The sequence below is a fragment of the Labeo rohita genome, chromosome 1 (assembly GCF_022985175.1).
Source record: "Labeo rohita strain BAU-BD-2019 chromosome 1, IGBB_LRoh.1.0, whole genome shotgun sequence".
Taxonomy (NCBI): domain Eukaryota; kingdom Metazoa; phylum Chordata; class Actinopteri; order Cypriniformes; family Cyprinidae; genus Labeo; species Labeo rohita.
Genome location: NC_066869.1, coordinates 24,227,227 through 24,243,944, shown reverse-complemented (window position 1 = coordinate 24,243,944; position 16,718 = coordinate 24,227,227). Strand labels below are relative to the sequence as shown.

Sequence of the window (16,718 nt, the reverse complement as noted above, 5' to 3'; positions counted from 1 at the left end):
AAAAAAATCTTTAAATAAAATAAAAATTTACACATCATCTTCCTGTTCAAAAGTTTACACCCCCTGGCTCTTAATGCATTGTGTTGCTTTCTTAAGCATCAGTAAATGTTTTTACCTTTTGTAATACTTATGTATGAGTTCCTCAGTTGTTCTCAGCGTGAAAAGATGGATCTCAAAATCATACAGTCACAAGCTGGAAAAACCAAATAATGTGCAGAAGCTAGAGGATTTTTCTGAACGTCACAGGTGAAACTTTTGAACAGGGTCATTTATATAAATTCAGTTATTATTTTGTCTTGTGGACTATATATAAACATCTGTTATGTTAAATAGTTTATTCAAGACAGTACTAAATGAAAAAAATAACACAGTTTACATGATACCTCTAATTTTGTCAGAATTATTAACATTTAACATGTCATGCTAGGGGTATGTAAATTTATGAGCACACACACACACACACTCACACATGAATGCGTAAAACAAGTACCTTTGGTGCCTTCAGTCTGTACATTTCTGATCAGAAAATATATTTAGTAATACACTTTATCACTCTTTTAAATTGCCACTTGCGTTTTACCAAATAATTAGAAAGTTGAAGATTGGAACATCAATATTCTACATTCCCTCATGTCAAGTAAAGCCGAAAGAACCCCGAGACCCAGATGTCCAGAACAATACTTTATTATTTAGTAACGGCCAGTGCAAAATACTTGTCAGAAAGCTAAAAAATAGTTCTTCTGCATAGAATTGTAGTGGGACTCAGTCTCTCTCTCAGTGGAGTAGAAAGGCTAATGGCCTCTCCTGAAACATGCCCGTAGGGGGTGATCATAAAGTCATGCATTTATGCACAAATATGTTCTGTTCACACCGGACCGGCTCCCAGCCATGCTCCTAAATCAAACAAAATAGCCCTCAAACTTTCACTTGTGCTTTTCATTATGGGCCACTGGACTCTGGAAGTGCTTCAGTTTTCTCTTCTCGTTTTGCATGATTTCTGCTAGTTTTGCAGTGAGGAATTGGCTGGAAGATTAAATGGTGACAATTGTGGGTGTTATCATTACAATTAGTTGCTAGTTGCATGTGCACAAATACAGGCTTGTTTTGGCATTTGTAAAAAAAAAAAAAAAAAAAAAAAAAACATTTCTGTAAGGAAAAATACTGGATTGTAGTCATTGCTCTGCATTGATTGTATGCATATATGTGTATGTGCGCTTGAGGAGAAGAAAAGAGTTTATAAAAGCATAGCAGGAGTGAAACTTTAGAAGGAAAGAACTGTGTCAAGGTGGGCTTTCTTGTTCCCCCTAAACAGCAGCAGTAACAGCTGCAGACCCAGGGAGTCTGTGTTTGTGTTGAAGGTGTGTGTGTGTGCGCGCACACATTGAGAGGGGGTGACTGGGGAAAGAACAGTTCTTTTGGCTTCCAAATGGTTAATGCAGCTCAAAAGCCCCTCCTATTCCCTCCCACCTCTACCGCTGTCTCCTCCCCCCAAGTATCGGATTGACAGAGCCGCGGCCAATAGCGTGCGCCGGGACCAGCCATGCGTGACGGGGGCTCCATCGAGGACTGCAAACTTCCCAGTGCATCAGCAGCCTCTGCGATCAGCACAGCCTCCGCTTGTACGAGAGAGAGAGAGAGTGAGAGAGAGACAGAGATAGACAGCAGCAACACCGTAGAGTGTTCGAAAGAGAGCGATAATCTAAACGCATGATGCTTCTTTAACCTCTCTGTGACCAATCGTGTCTGTTTAGTCAGCTGTCATCCTGCGTTTCTCATCTTTCTTTTTCACTGCTTTTTTTTTTTTTGAGTTTGCTCTTGCTCTTCGGTGGGAACATCGGAACGCCAATCTCATACGTGCCGCGCGCAGGTCTGGCTGCCGTGCATGTGTGTGTGAGAGCGGCTGTGTGCGTGCATGTGTGTGCGCGGAATGGGAAGAGGACGTTAAGTATTCTGAGCTGAGTCTTGATGACCCTCTACAGCCCTGGAGTGGGGGGGTTCATTTTAACCCTTCAGGTCATCGCTGGAGGAGCCCTGACCAAGGTAACATCTGAACACCACCCCCTTCTCCCCCCGTCAATGCATGCTTATAGATTCAACTGTTCCGCTGTCCGATTCTTGTTGCGCGCACTGCTTCTCTCACACTCTTGTCCGGTTTCTCTTCTCATTTATTTTGTGCTTATCTTCACCGTCTAGGCGTGTTTGAGTGCATGTTTGGGATGCCTAGTGCAGTTGTTTGACTATAATAATGGACTAGTTTGAACAGAAACAAACTCTGATTTATTTTGTCACCACAGCCTTTTAATTATTTTATATCATTTATGTATTTTTTTTAAATAATAGTATTTGCACTCAAATAGTGTCACATTTAATACGATGCTGCAAGGCAGTGCTGCGTTTCTGAAAATCACAACGTCCTCCGAAAGCCACCCCTTGATCGGGACGCTTTAGAACACGCTCGCATTTCGTTTGCATGCTTTTTCCCCTCTTGTTTTCCCTCTCAGTTCATTTTTGATTAGCTTCGAGGAGGACAGACAGAGAGCGGCGGCTTGCGCGACTGCCGCGTGCCGCCGCTCTACAATAGGCATTTACAGTGCAGCTAATTGGAAACAGCTTCAGTGTGGAATTTCTCACACGCTCCGCTACCTTTTCAATTGAACAGCTCGCGCTGTCCGCTCCCCCGGCCCACTTGATGGATGGCGATAGATCCGGTGTCCGCACCCTTCTGAAAAGTGTAATTACGGGGTTTTAGTCAGAAAAGCTTTTGATCGATGTGCGGATATGTGCAGGATAGTCATTTAGTTAAAACTCTTGAGTGTGTCGCCACTTTTGTTTGTGTTTAAGTGAAGTTGCAAATGTGTGTGAGCTGAATTTCTCCTGCACTTTTCAGTTGTGGGGCTCCACACGTAAAGAAGGAATGAAGAGGAAAAAGTGGTCCGCTGTGTGTATCAAATGCAACGCAGAGCCTCTGACCCCCTGCGCCATGAGGAATAAGCTGTCAGATTGGCTATTGAGTCTAGGCCATGTGCGGAGGTGTTTAATGTCCCTTTTGCAGCAGGCGTTAGTGTATGGTTCCACTATAAACCCTGTATCACGCTCACATTTGATTTATGATCACGCTCGTCTCCTTTGATTATAAACAGAGAAGCGATTTCGGAGCGAAAGGAAATAAATGGTTTGATTATTATTATTTTTTCTGCAAGGGAGAAAAATAACAAAGGAAAAGGAAAAAGCCATCTTTCCTTTCCTTTCCTTTTCCTTTCAGTGTCTCCCTATTTCTTTCTCTGTCTCTTACAAATGGGGCGAGATCTCCTAGCAACCAGAGCTCCTTTTTGCTTTGTGTGATATATGTTCAGTGTGTGCAGTAATCTTGCTGATGGAGTGCATTACTGGAGATGGTGCTATTACTCAAAGAATAAAAGTTTCAATTACCTTTGATACCAGCCAGTAATATAGGCTGATTTACTGTGCTGTAAAACGAGCCAGGTCACATTTTCTTATCCATATATTTTTTTGTTTTATTACGTGATGATGATGAAGGGTGTTTGGACGCCCTAGGTGGGAAGCGGATGGGGTCATTGGGAGCTGGTTTGAGCGAGCTTGTCTCTCGGTTGCTCATTTAAACATTACCAAGCCTCATATTTAATTCATGCGGGGAAAAATTGGTTTGGGTTGGAGCTGCGCATGTGGCGCTTTAAATGGAAAAGCGAAAAAGTGAGAGAAAACGTTGCGGTTCACGGCCCAGGCGTCTCCGCCTTCCTCCGTTTGTACCATCGGCCTTAAGATTTCTTTGGAAAAATGTTTCTGCCATTAAAAAATATGAATGAAGCTGAAATGAATTGCAACATGTGGGATGAACAAGAAAGAATGAAAGTGATTGACGTTTTTCGCTCCAGATCGTCGTTGGTAAATCAGCCTTTTTTTTTTTTTTTTTTCCTCCTGCCTTTTAATATCTCTTAGAGCTGTTTGATTTTCTTATCTTTTGCTTTGTGCTTATTATGCATCTGTGAGAAACAATAGGCGTTGATTTAAAAAGTAAAAAAAAATATAAAACAGAGTAAGATGAGAATAACAGATTCGGAGATACTCAGCCACAGAATCATTTACAAAGATAGTGGCCGAGTGAGATAAATGAAGAGTGAGAAGAATAGAAAGAGAGGCTGATGAACGATGAGGTGTGTGTGTGTGGAATAAGCGAGTCTTATCTAGATCGGTGTCCATATGGGTAAGCTCTCCGAAGAAGAAACATCTAGAAACAGGCAGGCCCTTCTGGACTGAGGCTCTAACCACTGTAAACCCAGATAACATCCCAGACGCTATTGATCTGTTTTATTTTCTCATCACAACTCTTGTTTTATCACATCCAAGCACTCTGATAACAGAGACCAAACCTACACACACACACTAACAAACAAGCTGAATTTGGGTTATGGAAGTTTTGGAATTACTGATGTGGCAGTCTTCACCTTCGTATGTATTATTTACTAAAATCCAGAAGTAAGCGCACACATTGATAAATTTGTTGCGACTGCACGAGACATTGTCCTCAAATGTTCTTTTGCTTAAATGAGTTCTCTAATCTCTGGCTGAGAATGAGTTCTCTTTAGATTTAATATGATAATCTTAATTTAAAAATATTTAGATATTACTGAACAGACATTTTTAGTTTTACATGTATATTTACTTTACAGTGAACATACGTTTATTTGCATGCTTTAAATTTGTATTTTTAAATCATTTTTTATTTCGCTAAAATAAACTTTTTAAATTATATTACTTTAGTTTCATTTTTTTTAATTTATATATGTCTGTATGTTTTATTTGCTTTTAATGTCTCTGTTATGTAATAAGTTTTGCAATATTCATAAGGTAAAAAATACGGCTTTGAAGAATATATTTTTCCCTTATGCTTCAAAGTCTTTCTAATTTTAGACTCGAACGTATTCTGTAAATATTTATACATCTATTCCTTCGTTGCACATTTATTCACAAGTATTCAGTAAAATATCTTTTTCCTTTATATTTTTTTGTTGTCCTAATTAAATCATGGTGACTGTATTTGATGTTTTATAGATGTTACTGGTTGAGCAAGAATTAGCAGAGCCTGGTTTAGATACTGAGTAACACACACACTCACACAGTCATACACAGAAGTGTACAGGGTGTGTAAATTCACATACATTTAACATCAGACAAAAAAAAAACCTATATTTTTAGATGCAATTATAAAAAAAATACTAAAATACAAGTTAAAGAAGCAAACCGATATCAAGAGAAATTTTGGTGCAATGCAGATCAGCTCTTGCGCATCACTTAAATACTGTCACAATTAGTTGCATCTAACATTATTAATTTGAATTCATTTATATCACATTTTTCATGATTAACTAGCATAGTTTTAATAGAATGCACTACAATTCTATAACTAATTCTTTTCTATATATTGTTTATAAAGAGACAGAAGCGTTGAGGAATTTTCCATTTTAGGTTTTCCTACACTGTCCGTGTTGAACTGCCGGTGTGTGTACGTAAGTGAGTGTGTGTGCACGTGTGTGAGACTCCGGTGTGCCGGGTGCTGGACTATGACAGAGTGATCAGCTTAGTGAGGAAGAGAGGCTTCTAGGCTGCCGGTAATGGCTGCTGAGGGAGAACGAGAAAGACGATTCGTCAGCGCTGAATGAGAGGTCAGAGAGGTCAGGGTCCGGAGACACAACCATTTGCAACAAATGCTTGTATGCATTCACATACACACACACGCAGACAAATACTGCTGTAGGTGGGACTCACTATATTAATCCAATTGTCAGTAACAAACAACTGCAGTTCGACTACTGCAGTGCCAAAACAAGGATTTACGCTTGCAATTTAAAACTTTTTAACCTTCACATAGCGCAAGACAGCAAAAATGACTGCGTATGTCATTTTTTTCTATTGATTTGTCCCCTGTTGGGGAACGAAAGTTGGTTTGTTCGTCTCTGTGGGGGTTAGCTGTGGTAGTTTATCTCTGTTGGTTTATATTTACTATCAGTGCACAGAATTACGTTTGTGTATTTTTAGTGTACATTATCAGCCAGAACTAAAACATGATTTTTTATCATTGATTTTTCATATTGTAAATATTCATAGTATATTTGCTATTTTCTATAATATATGTGCACATACGGTCTCTGCCGGTGTCCCACTGTGACGGTGGGCGCTCTAATGTGGAGTACCACAAATTGGTTTATTACCGGGGGAGACGGCGGGAGGAAAATCTCTTTGTCAGCAATTCGACACCTCAGTTGGTTTCAGCAGGTGACGTGGCCTAACCAGATTATACTTTGTCCACTTTAGCCTCAATGTCCTTTTTTTTGTCTCTTGTCTCTTCAACTCTTTTCTCGCTATATATCTAGTCCAGTGAGAGTGAGAGAAAAAGAAAAGAAAAGAAAGAAACTATTCAACGGCTCATCCACCTAGCAGCACAGTCATGTATAATGAAGCAGAGCCGGCGAGAAGCGAGACTAGCGAGTGTGCGAGAGTGTGTTCAGAGGTTTTTGAGTGTGCCTGCTGAAGGCAGTAAAACAGATTCCAAATGAGATTACACTGACACGGAAGAGGAGAGACGGCATTTCATAAGCATCCGAGCTACAGTTAAACGACCGCGGCCACACATCATTGTTCTCGCCGTTCCACGCTCTCATTAAGGTGATTAAATGAGCATTACTGTCAATGGGACGCTAGGAGAACGGACTGGGCTGATAGATGTGACCTAGAACATCATATTGACGCTATCTGAAGGGGGTTTAGGGGTAGGGGAATGTCCTTCGCCCCCTGTGTTCCAGCAAATCAGCCTGTAGAATTTGCTAGAGGGGTTTGAGGCGCAAACACACAAGAGATCATGTAGTAAGTAGCCAATCTTAGATGGGTGAAAAATGTCCCCTTGTCTCCTAGTCTTTTTCTGCTCCAGCGTCCATGTGAGGTGTAATCACACAGCTCACGTCCAGATCCTTTAGAGGACAGTTGATAATAGAAACAAAGGTTATGAACAAACTCAAAATTGTGTGCTGTGTCATAAACACTGTACGAATGGGACATGTTCAATTTATTATCACAGACTTTGATTCCATGGAGTGGTTTGGACAGTGGATTTGGAAGCAATTTTGCGCACAAAAATGTATTAGATTATGGTCAGTTTTTATTTTTAATTCAGCAAGGGCATATTAATTTGATCAAAAGTGACTGTAAAGACTTGCATTGTTACAAAAAAAAAATATTTAAAACAAATTTTGTTCTTTTGAATGTTCTGTTCATTAAAGAATCCTGAAAAACATCAATTTCCACAAAAATATTAAGCAGCACTATTATTTTCAGCTTTAGCTTTGAGTCACAGGCATAAGTGTGCATCTTAAAATATATTGAAATAGAAAAAAGTTATTTTAAATTTTAATAATATTTCACAATATTGCTGTTTCACAGTTTTTTAATCGAATCAGTGCAGTCTTAGTGAACATAAAGACTTCAAAAAAAATGTACTAACCCCAGACTTTTGTGAAGTAGTGTATGTGATTAAATGCAGTAATAATATGTGACCCTGGACCACAAAACCAAATTTTCAAAATTGAGATTTATACAACATTTAAAAGCTGAATAAATAAGCTTTTTTTTATTGATGTATGGTTTGTTAGGATAGGACAATATTTGGCTGAGATACAACTATTTGAATATGTGGGATCTGAGGGTGCAAAAAATCTAAATATTGAGAAAATCAGCTTTAAAGTTGACCAAATGAAGTTCTTAGCAATGCATATTACTAATCAAAAAGTTGTGATAAATTTACAGTAAGAATTTTACAAAATATCTTCATGGAACATGATCTTTACTTAATTTAATAATGATTTTTGGCATTAAAAAAAAATCGATAATTCTGACCCATACAATGTATTTTTGGCTATTGCTACAAATATACCCCAGCGACTTAAGACTGGTTTTGTGGTCCAGGGTCACATATGTTATTTACATAATTAAGGTTAATTAAGAATTAATTAAGAAACAAAATCATGCCTGACTTTGCTACTACTGTGTTCATTCTGTGAAATCTGTGATTACATCTTAAAAATAAAGGTGCTTCACGGTGCCAATAGAAGAACCTTTTTTTGGTCTTTATGGTTCCATAAAGAACCTTTAACAACTGAAGAACCTATCTATTTCACAAAAAGTTATAAAAGATTATAAAAAGGTAAGAAAGAGATGGTTCTTTGACTGAATGGTTCTTTGTGGAGCCAAAAATGGTTCTTCAATGGCATCGCTGCATGTGAAGAACCTTTTAAAGCACCTTTATTTTTAAGAGTGTATTCTGATTTAACATATGGTTTATTTTTCCTTTTTATGTAGTGTGGAATGCCAAGAGTAAAACCACTAGCTGTTATTTTGTAGAAAGACGAAAAAGTAAATCCATAATGAAGGTGCACCAGGTAGCATAAATAGGAAATTCAGCTTTAGTTAGAGTATTCAACTATGGTTAAAAAATAAGCGAGAAGCATTTTGCCAAAAATAATGTGCCACAATCACAGACATTGTTCTTTGTGTGGGTTTGATTTCTCAAAGGACGTCTGATTTAGCAGAAAAACAGTAGGTAATTTTCTCTATATTTGTGTTGAGGTCTATGGTGAGAAAAACACAGACATGTTTAATTCAAACGGGATTAAAATCACAAAATTCATCTGTAAAGCACAAATTTACCTGAGCTCCTCAGGGAAAACCACTTTGGTCCAAATAGGGCTTTAGAGGCGTGATTATGCAATGCTAATATGAATTAACATGGTCTGAATAAAAACATGGCTATTTGTTAAAGTTTTATTAACGACGGTGGTTATTTTTAGTAACGCTGGTTTTATTAAAGTGGTCTTTCTCTCTCGCTCACTCTCCCTCTGTGCGTGTTTGTCCTTGTTGTAGGTTGAAAAAGTCATTTTGATAGTTTATGTGTGACAGTGCTCTAGTGGAACTGTAGTTAGTGCTGTCCCTCCCTCACTACCAGCCGCTATATAAATCAAACTCTCCCTCTCTCTCTTTTTCTCTCCTTTTTTCCATCTTTTGTAGTAAGATAATGCTATGCTGACCTTTTTTATGTGGCTGGGTATTTATTGTTTGTTCGAACTTCAGTCAGCTCACTTGGCTGGCAAAAGGCTTTGAAGCAGCAGCGACTTTTCTTAGCAGCATTTTTTTTTTCATATCGCCTTTCATTTTTGTTAATATTGTTTTTGTTTTGAATATCATTTTGCCAGACAGAACAGAGCGTAACGCCTAATGTTGTGGTATATTTTATGTAATTATTGCAGCTCATTGGCTGCAGTACATGCAGCCATCTAAACACTGTTTATTTAGTTGTGACCACCATATAATTATGTTGCAGCAATTTACTTGATACAATGGAGACTGATAAAAACAGATATCAGAGTGATGGGATTCTCGCAAAGCACAAGTCGTTGCCTCTGGCCATTTTAGTTTCAGAAGCCCGTTCTGTATGTGTGTGTGAGCACACACGTATACGCACATACAGAGTCTCTTTCTCACTCTCTTTTTCATTCTTGCCATTTGAATTCAGCTGGGCACTCCTGCTGGTCCAAAGCTTAAAAAGAGGGTCTTTTGATAGCTCCACTTAAATATTTCTCTCTTCATTGACGAAAGCTGCCTCCATTTTGAAGGGAAAGCAAAAGATGGGTGGTAATATTCTCCCATGCGCTTGCCTCAGCTGGTCAGCACATTCTGAGGTGTGATCCACTTTGTTTGCTAATGTCGTTTGTCAGAGGGTGAAAGCTTCTTACTGCTGATGCCCAACAATATCACCGCTACTCCATTTATTTCCATCAGCCTATAAACTGATGTTGGGTTCAACTAACCCTGATCAAACATGTTTTTAGGAGGCCTTTAAATAACCCATTTTTTTAACACTATACAAAGGTCACCTTATTTCTATTTTAGGTACACTTTACAAAGGTGTTTTTTGTTAACTTTAGTTAATGTATTAACTAACATGAATGAAAAATGAACAATGCATTTATTACACTACAGTATTTGTCAATCTTTGTTAATGTTAATTAAAAACACAGTTGTTCATGTTAGTTCACAGTGCATTAATGTTAACAAACATAACTTGTGATTTTAATAACGCATTAGTAAATGCTGAAATTAACATTAACTAAGATTAATAAATGCTGTAGAAGTATTGTTCATACTGGTCATGTTAACTAATGTAGTTAACTAATGTTAACTAATGAACTTCATTGTAAAGTGTTACCCACATTTTAAACCACTAGATTTTAGACTAGTGTGTTTTTAAAAATTAGACTATTTTTTAACTTGACATTGTCAGCAATGCTTATGGTGGGATGCTCAAATTTAGTACAGTGTGGGACATATCAGTGTTTATGACTTTAAAAGACAGAATTGTGACCCTGGACCACAAAACCAGTCATAAGTAGTAATAGCCAACAATACATAGATTTTTCTTTTATGCCAAAAATCATTAGGATATTAAGAAAAGATCATGTTCCAAGAAGATATACATTTGTACATTTCCTACTGTAAATATATCAAAACTTTTTTTGATTAGTAATATGCATTGCCAAGAACTTCATTTGGACAAGTTTAAAGGCGTTTTCTCAATCTCAGATTCCATTTTTTTAAATAGTTGTATCCTGGCCAAATATTGTCCTATCCTAACAAACCATGCATCAATGTAAAGCTTATTTATTTAGATGATGTGTAAATGTCAATTTCAAGAAATGGACCTTTATGACTGGTTTTGTAGTCCAGGATCACAACATGTTTCAATGTTACATTATAATATATTGATACAATAGAGATATTTATATAATATGTATATTATATGTATTATACCAGTCTTCAGAGTCGCATTATCCTTCAGAAATTCTAATATTCTGATATTATCATCAATGTTGAAAAAAGTTGCTGCTTAATATTTTTGTAGAAAATGGTGATAATTTTTTTTTTCTTTGATAAAAAGAAGAAAAAACAACTTAATTTAAAATAGACTGGCTTTACTGTCATTATCAATCAATTTAATGCATCCATATGCATATAATCTCAATTGACTTCAGTTTGATGTTGAATGAAGGATCTCATTCATGTAGGTGTGAGGATGCAGAAAGTGGCTGTTATCTGTTATATTTTATGAGTGCTGTGGGAGACAAAAAAGAGGATGATGTCATTTCACGACATTTCTAGTCATGCTGGGCAAGAAATAATAATGATTTAGAAGAGAAGGGAGCAATCTGCAAAGCTTACCATTTACGATTACAGTAATTGAGAATGAAACATGATTCCACAAATCTAAAAAGATAGTCTTTCAAGTTGTTTTTCAGAGAGAATGTTGAGGCTAAAACAGCGGCTGATCCGGCTTAAATGGCTGCACATGTTCCTTCAAAAATAGATTCATTACAGCTTAATTTATTACAGAAAATGAAGGCAAACAAACAGATCATTTGGCAGGCTGGCTTTAAAATGAACATCACAACCTCATTGGGTTGACGTGTCCACAACATGCTGCATGCAGCTTTACCACGCAGGGTGCGGCAGAAAGTATAGCCAAAAGTTTTCGCCCACACTACCCTACAGAGACAACCGCTGCATATTACCATAAAGCCTCAATGCGACTGAACACTGCATTTAACTGGATCTCCCTCTCCACATGATGAGCAGCTAACCCTAACTCTAAGACCATTACACATTCACACTCAAATGCACATTCATCCCCAAAATGCCTTGGCCTTTGTGGGGTTAGCTGTTTCCCTTTCCAGCTGAATGATGTAAATGGTTGTTTTTCTTGAAGATATTCATGTTTCAAAAGTAGCCTCGCATCATGTTATATAGTGAGAAAAGAAGTGTGTTTGGGTGAATGAGGGAAAATCACAAATGTATGGACGTGCTATTTCCTTCGGCAAGTATTCTGCTAAGAATTAAATTTAGAAGAGCAATAAAGCTATGTATTTCTCCTTTAGATATAGGGTGGTAAGGTCATGGTATGAGTAATTGAATGTCATTGTGTAATGATATAAATATATACTGTAGGTAATTAATCTAGTTAATGAAGTTCTAACAGTAAACAGTATTTAACAGTATTTAATTAGACTATTTTCTCTTTTTATTAGAAATTGGATGCAAACAGAAAGAAAAAGATGATGGATGGATGGATGGATGGATGGGTGGATAGGTAGATGTCACAAACTGTGCATGTTAATGCAAAGCAAAGGCTTATTCCGAGACCAGCTCACCTTCTCAAGGTTGTTTGTTTCTGTATATCTTCTTTTAGTCAGCAAATTAGCTCTAAGGAAGAGGCATTCATTACCATGATATCATGCAAATATAGCTTGCAGAGGCAAAAAAAAAAAAAAAAAAAAAAAAAATGTGTATACTCTGTAGACCACATTAATTACAGCAAATCCGAAAGCAAAGCTGGCCAGTCCACTCTTACACCATGTTATAATGGTTGTAACATTGTTGCTGTACACTTTTTTTTTTTTTTTTGATTTTGGTAACACTTTACAATAAAATTCATTAGTTAACATTAGCTAACTACATTAGTTAACATGAGCAATACTTGTACAGCATTTATAAATCTTAGTTAATGTTCATTTCTTATTAAAGTTGTGTTTGTTAACGTTAGTTAATGCACCGTGATTAATAAATAGTGTAACAAATGTATTGTTCATTGATGTTAGTTAATACATAACAAATGACACCTTATTGTAAAGTGTTACCATGGTTTTTTTTCTATGATTTTCATGTTGTGTTCTGTTAAATCTTTCCGTTAGTCCTTGAGCGTGTATTCTTCTGCTGATGCTGACAAAGCACCATGCTAAAATGCTCAGACACTTCTATTCAGCGGCGCCACAGCACCACTGAATCCACAGTGTGAAACATACAGTGTGACCAGTGTAGTCAGATTCCCAAACCAATGGCTCTTCTGAGCCTGTTATTTTTATCTTTGTGTGTTTATGTTTTATGAAAAACACTAAGGAAATACATCTGAACAGCAAGTCAATAGCTGAATTAATGTGACACACTTACTTAACCGCAAGTTATTACTTTTGTCAAGAACCGTTGTAGTACTTAGGATTCATGGGATTTAAATCAGTGTTTTTAATGACTGGTTGTGCATGCAACAGCCACGGTAAAGATAAACATGAATAAATTGCTATTGTTGCAAAGTCTTGAATGAACAATATTATATTAGTTTTTGATTTGTCATACTGTATCTGAAAAGATCTCTTCATTTGGCACAACACAACTGAGAGCTGTAAGAGCTGTTCTTTTTCCCCCAAATACTTCCTCAAAAGTACCAAAAGAATCATTAATGAAACAGAATTGTTAAGAGTAATTGGAAACGGTCGTTAAATTTCTTATGGCTCCAATCCCTAGAGACTTTACAACTACATCCACTGAACAGGTTGAGAGGTTTTGTCTTGGGTCACTAGTAGTGTGGATCTCCCCAGTCTCAAAAAAAACCCATCTTGCCAGACGGGCTGTCATCTAAAGCAGACCAAAAGGCATAGTTTGGATCAAGAAAAAAGCTCTTCTGCTGACATCGCATGCATTCCGTCCAATCTGGTGTCTGGCAACAATAGCCAAAAGTCAGCCTGTGGGACACAGGTAATGACAGAACAGAGATAGAACAGATGAAGGGATGATGGAATGGCAAATGCTCGACGGCAAGCTGGAAAAAGAAGGAAGGGGAACAGAGAAGGAATCACTCCTGATGGCGTCTGCCGTGGCACCTCAGCAGCATTTGAGGAGCTCTCATGGAACAATCCCCAGATGTCTTGGCTTTCGTTCTCTTCTGAGGTGATGAAATATTTTGGGCTCTCGATTTCAACTGCGGGATCGTCTATGCGCGTGTACGTGCCCTCGTACACACTGGAGAAGATTCTGATCAAATGTAGTCACCGTTTCTTCTTTTTCTTTTCGTTTCTTCCAAAAAGAGGATGTGGGAAAGAAAGGCGAGGAACAAGAAGAAAGGACCAGCCGGGGGATGGATTGCAGGATCAGGTTATTTTTAATCCCACAATTAGTGAAACTGAGCACTGAGCTATGAATGCCATCTCAGATGAGCCTGTTATAGAGCGGCTTCACGCTTTGACTTCTCACTCCTCACAGAGACAGACAAAAAGACCAAACAATTACGGATACCATTGAATTTTTTATAATATCGATTCACAATTCAGCCAACATTTTCTTTGCAATTTTTCTTTTTTCTCATAGAACCTGGGTTAGCAAAATGGATGCACTAGAACACTAAAGCCATTAGCAGGCCAACACAGATTTTTTTTTGTACGTTTAATAAATATTTTGGCTAATTTTTATTATGCTTTCAGCTGTCAATTACAAAAACATTCTTTCGGCTTTTCACCATTTTATCCAATTATTCCAAATATGCACAGAAAATTGTGCTTTTTCTGGTGCTAGTGACTAATAGCAGGATAAAATAATCAAATAGAATAGCTAATAACTATACTTAGAGTTTTTCACTTAGAATTTGACCCTTCGCAAAAACCCACCCTCCTTAGTTACTGTTGCCATGTCCGACAAACAATGCTGCTCTCACAGGGTTATTCTATAATTGTGGGTACATCTCGTGTCCGTGAAGTATGTTTTTAATATATTTTCATCAATATAAAGCCCCGATGTGTACTTTTCTTGTACAGAATTATATTTTTCACAGTTACACTACAAAAATGATGTTCATATCGCATACAACCCTGGTATTCAGCTGCCTGATTTTGTGAAGTTGCTCATTCTACTATGCATTTAAGCATGAAAATTACCTCAAGATTAGGTTAGATTAGGTTATCAAGACATTTGGGTGTACGCCTCAAAAATAATAAGTGTTTCTTTTGATAGAACTTGTTTTATTTGTGTCTGAAAAACCATTGTCAACTAAGAAAAACCTAGAACTAGAAAACCCCCCTTAAAAAGGAATGGTTTGTCCCATTCTCGCATAATTTGCACAGTATGATGATATTTCCTCTAGAAGCACAAGGATGTAACTGTAGACGTTATGTTCTCTCTCTTTCCCCTAATATTGATTAAGCTAGCAAACATGTGGATTTATTAACTGTCAACAGTGTTACACAAGTATTACTGCTGCAAATAAACTAAACTAAACTTAATTAAAACGTATGTTTTGTTTATGAAAATGAGTTTCTAAACACACCATATGCTCAGCAGTTCTAGGCTTCCATATTGAGTATAGCCCCGAAACACTAAAAATGTCAACTAAGTTACCTGTCAACTGTGTTACCCAGTAACATGGTGGACAGTAACAAACATAGATGGCATTTTTTGCACATATTCCTCCAGATATTTATATAGCACTTTATACAATATAGATTGTTTCAAAGCAGCTATGTAAGGTCATGTTTGGCTTTTTGAGAAACAGGAAAACTTTTGTACCCCTAATTATAGAACAACCCTACACATCATGTTTTCACACATTAAAAAAACAATTGCGAAACAGAGGAAACTGACATTGCGCCAACAGACTAGACAAAGCAGGTTACTTCTGGTATGAAACGAGGTTTCATATGAAATGTTGTCATTTTTTTAAAGAAATTCAAACAAAACATGTTGTGACAGATCACTGTATTGCCTTATTAGATCAGAGACAACCATTGTAAACAGTTTGTTGTTTCTTCTTTACTTTACTTTAGCAGGGGTCACCTGAGGGCTGGTGTACCGCAGAGTTTAGATCCAACCCTAATCAAACACATCTGAACCAGCTAATCAAGGTCTTACTAGGCATACTAGAAACTTCCAGGCAGGTGTGTTGAGACAAGTTCGAGCTAAACTCTGCAGGACGCAGGCCCTCCAGGATCAAGTTTGGTGACCCCTGACTTAAAGCATGAAAAAAACATAAATGAACATCAGAACTGCGGAAAGACGTCAATACACACAATTTTTCAAGTTTAAGTCCACCAAAGTTAATCTGATTTGTTTGTTGGACAAAATGGCAGATTCTGCGTTACAACTGGTCAGATCACCTGTCAATCAAGCTGTTTGCGAAGGGTCAATTGCTAGTAAATTACAAAGAAAAGGCAAGCAACATTAAATTAAATGTGAAATTTTAAAGTAGAAAATTTTTAATGGTGTTTATCTACATTTGCCTCGTAGGGCGTTTGCCCTTTGGTGATGAAAATAATCAGTTAGCATTTCTCTCTGAACATGACGGAAAACAGAAATCAAAATTAAAGGCACCCACCTCTTATTCTTCTGTGGTCTAAGATTCAGAAAAACCATCCTTTCATCTATTTACTTTCATCCTCTTTCTCAAAACATACAAACGTAAGTGCAGCATTGCAGCAACTTCGCAGTGTGGACTGCTGCGTTTGCTCCCGTTGATATTATTGTGACTATAACGTGTCTTTGTTCAGGGTCACATTGCTTTGGGTGAATTGTCATAGCGTTCACGCTCTATGGCAATCTTATCTTCCTTTTTCTATGGCAGTCCTTTGTGGAGAGAAATTACTGTATGAATTATTCTTTAAGACTTTCAGACCTCTGTGTGAAGGTGCAGAAATACCTTCAATAGTTTATACACCCAGTTCACAAGAAGGTTATTATTGTCAAAATAAAGAGAAACCCACAAATAATCATTCTTTATCTAAGCTTGATGGAAGTAGAAGAGTGTCTCAATCAAGCTTTTACATTTTTAGCAAGCACCTTTGTGA

At 37.3% G+C, this 16,718-nt stretch overlaps 1 protein-coding gene across 17 annotated transcripts in view; it reads left to right on the top strand.

Annotated features, from left to right (window-relative positions):
* The window catches only part of LOC127152700 (teneurin-3), a 589,677-nt gene that overhangs the window by 403,047 nt on the left and 169,912 nt on the right, over window positions 1-16,718 (top strand). For 2 of the 17 annotated variants that reach the window (XM_051094556.1, XM_051094493.1), the window contains exon 1: window positions 1,594-2,040. The exons of the other annotated variants lie outside the window; for them this stretch is intronic. The gene's annotated coding sequence lies outside the window, so the exon portion shown is untranslated. Of the gene's footprint in view, window positions 1-1,593; window positions 2,041-16,718 lie in introns of those variants that run through there. 17 annotated transcript variants of the gene reach the window in all.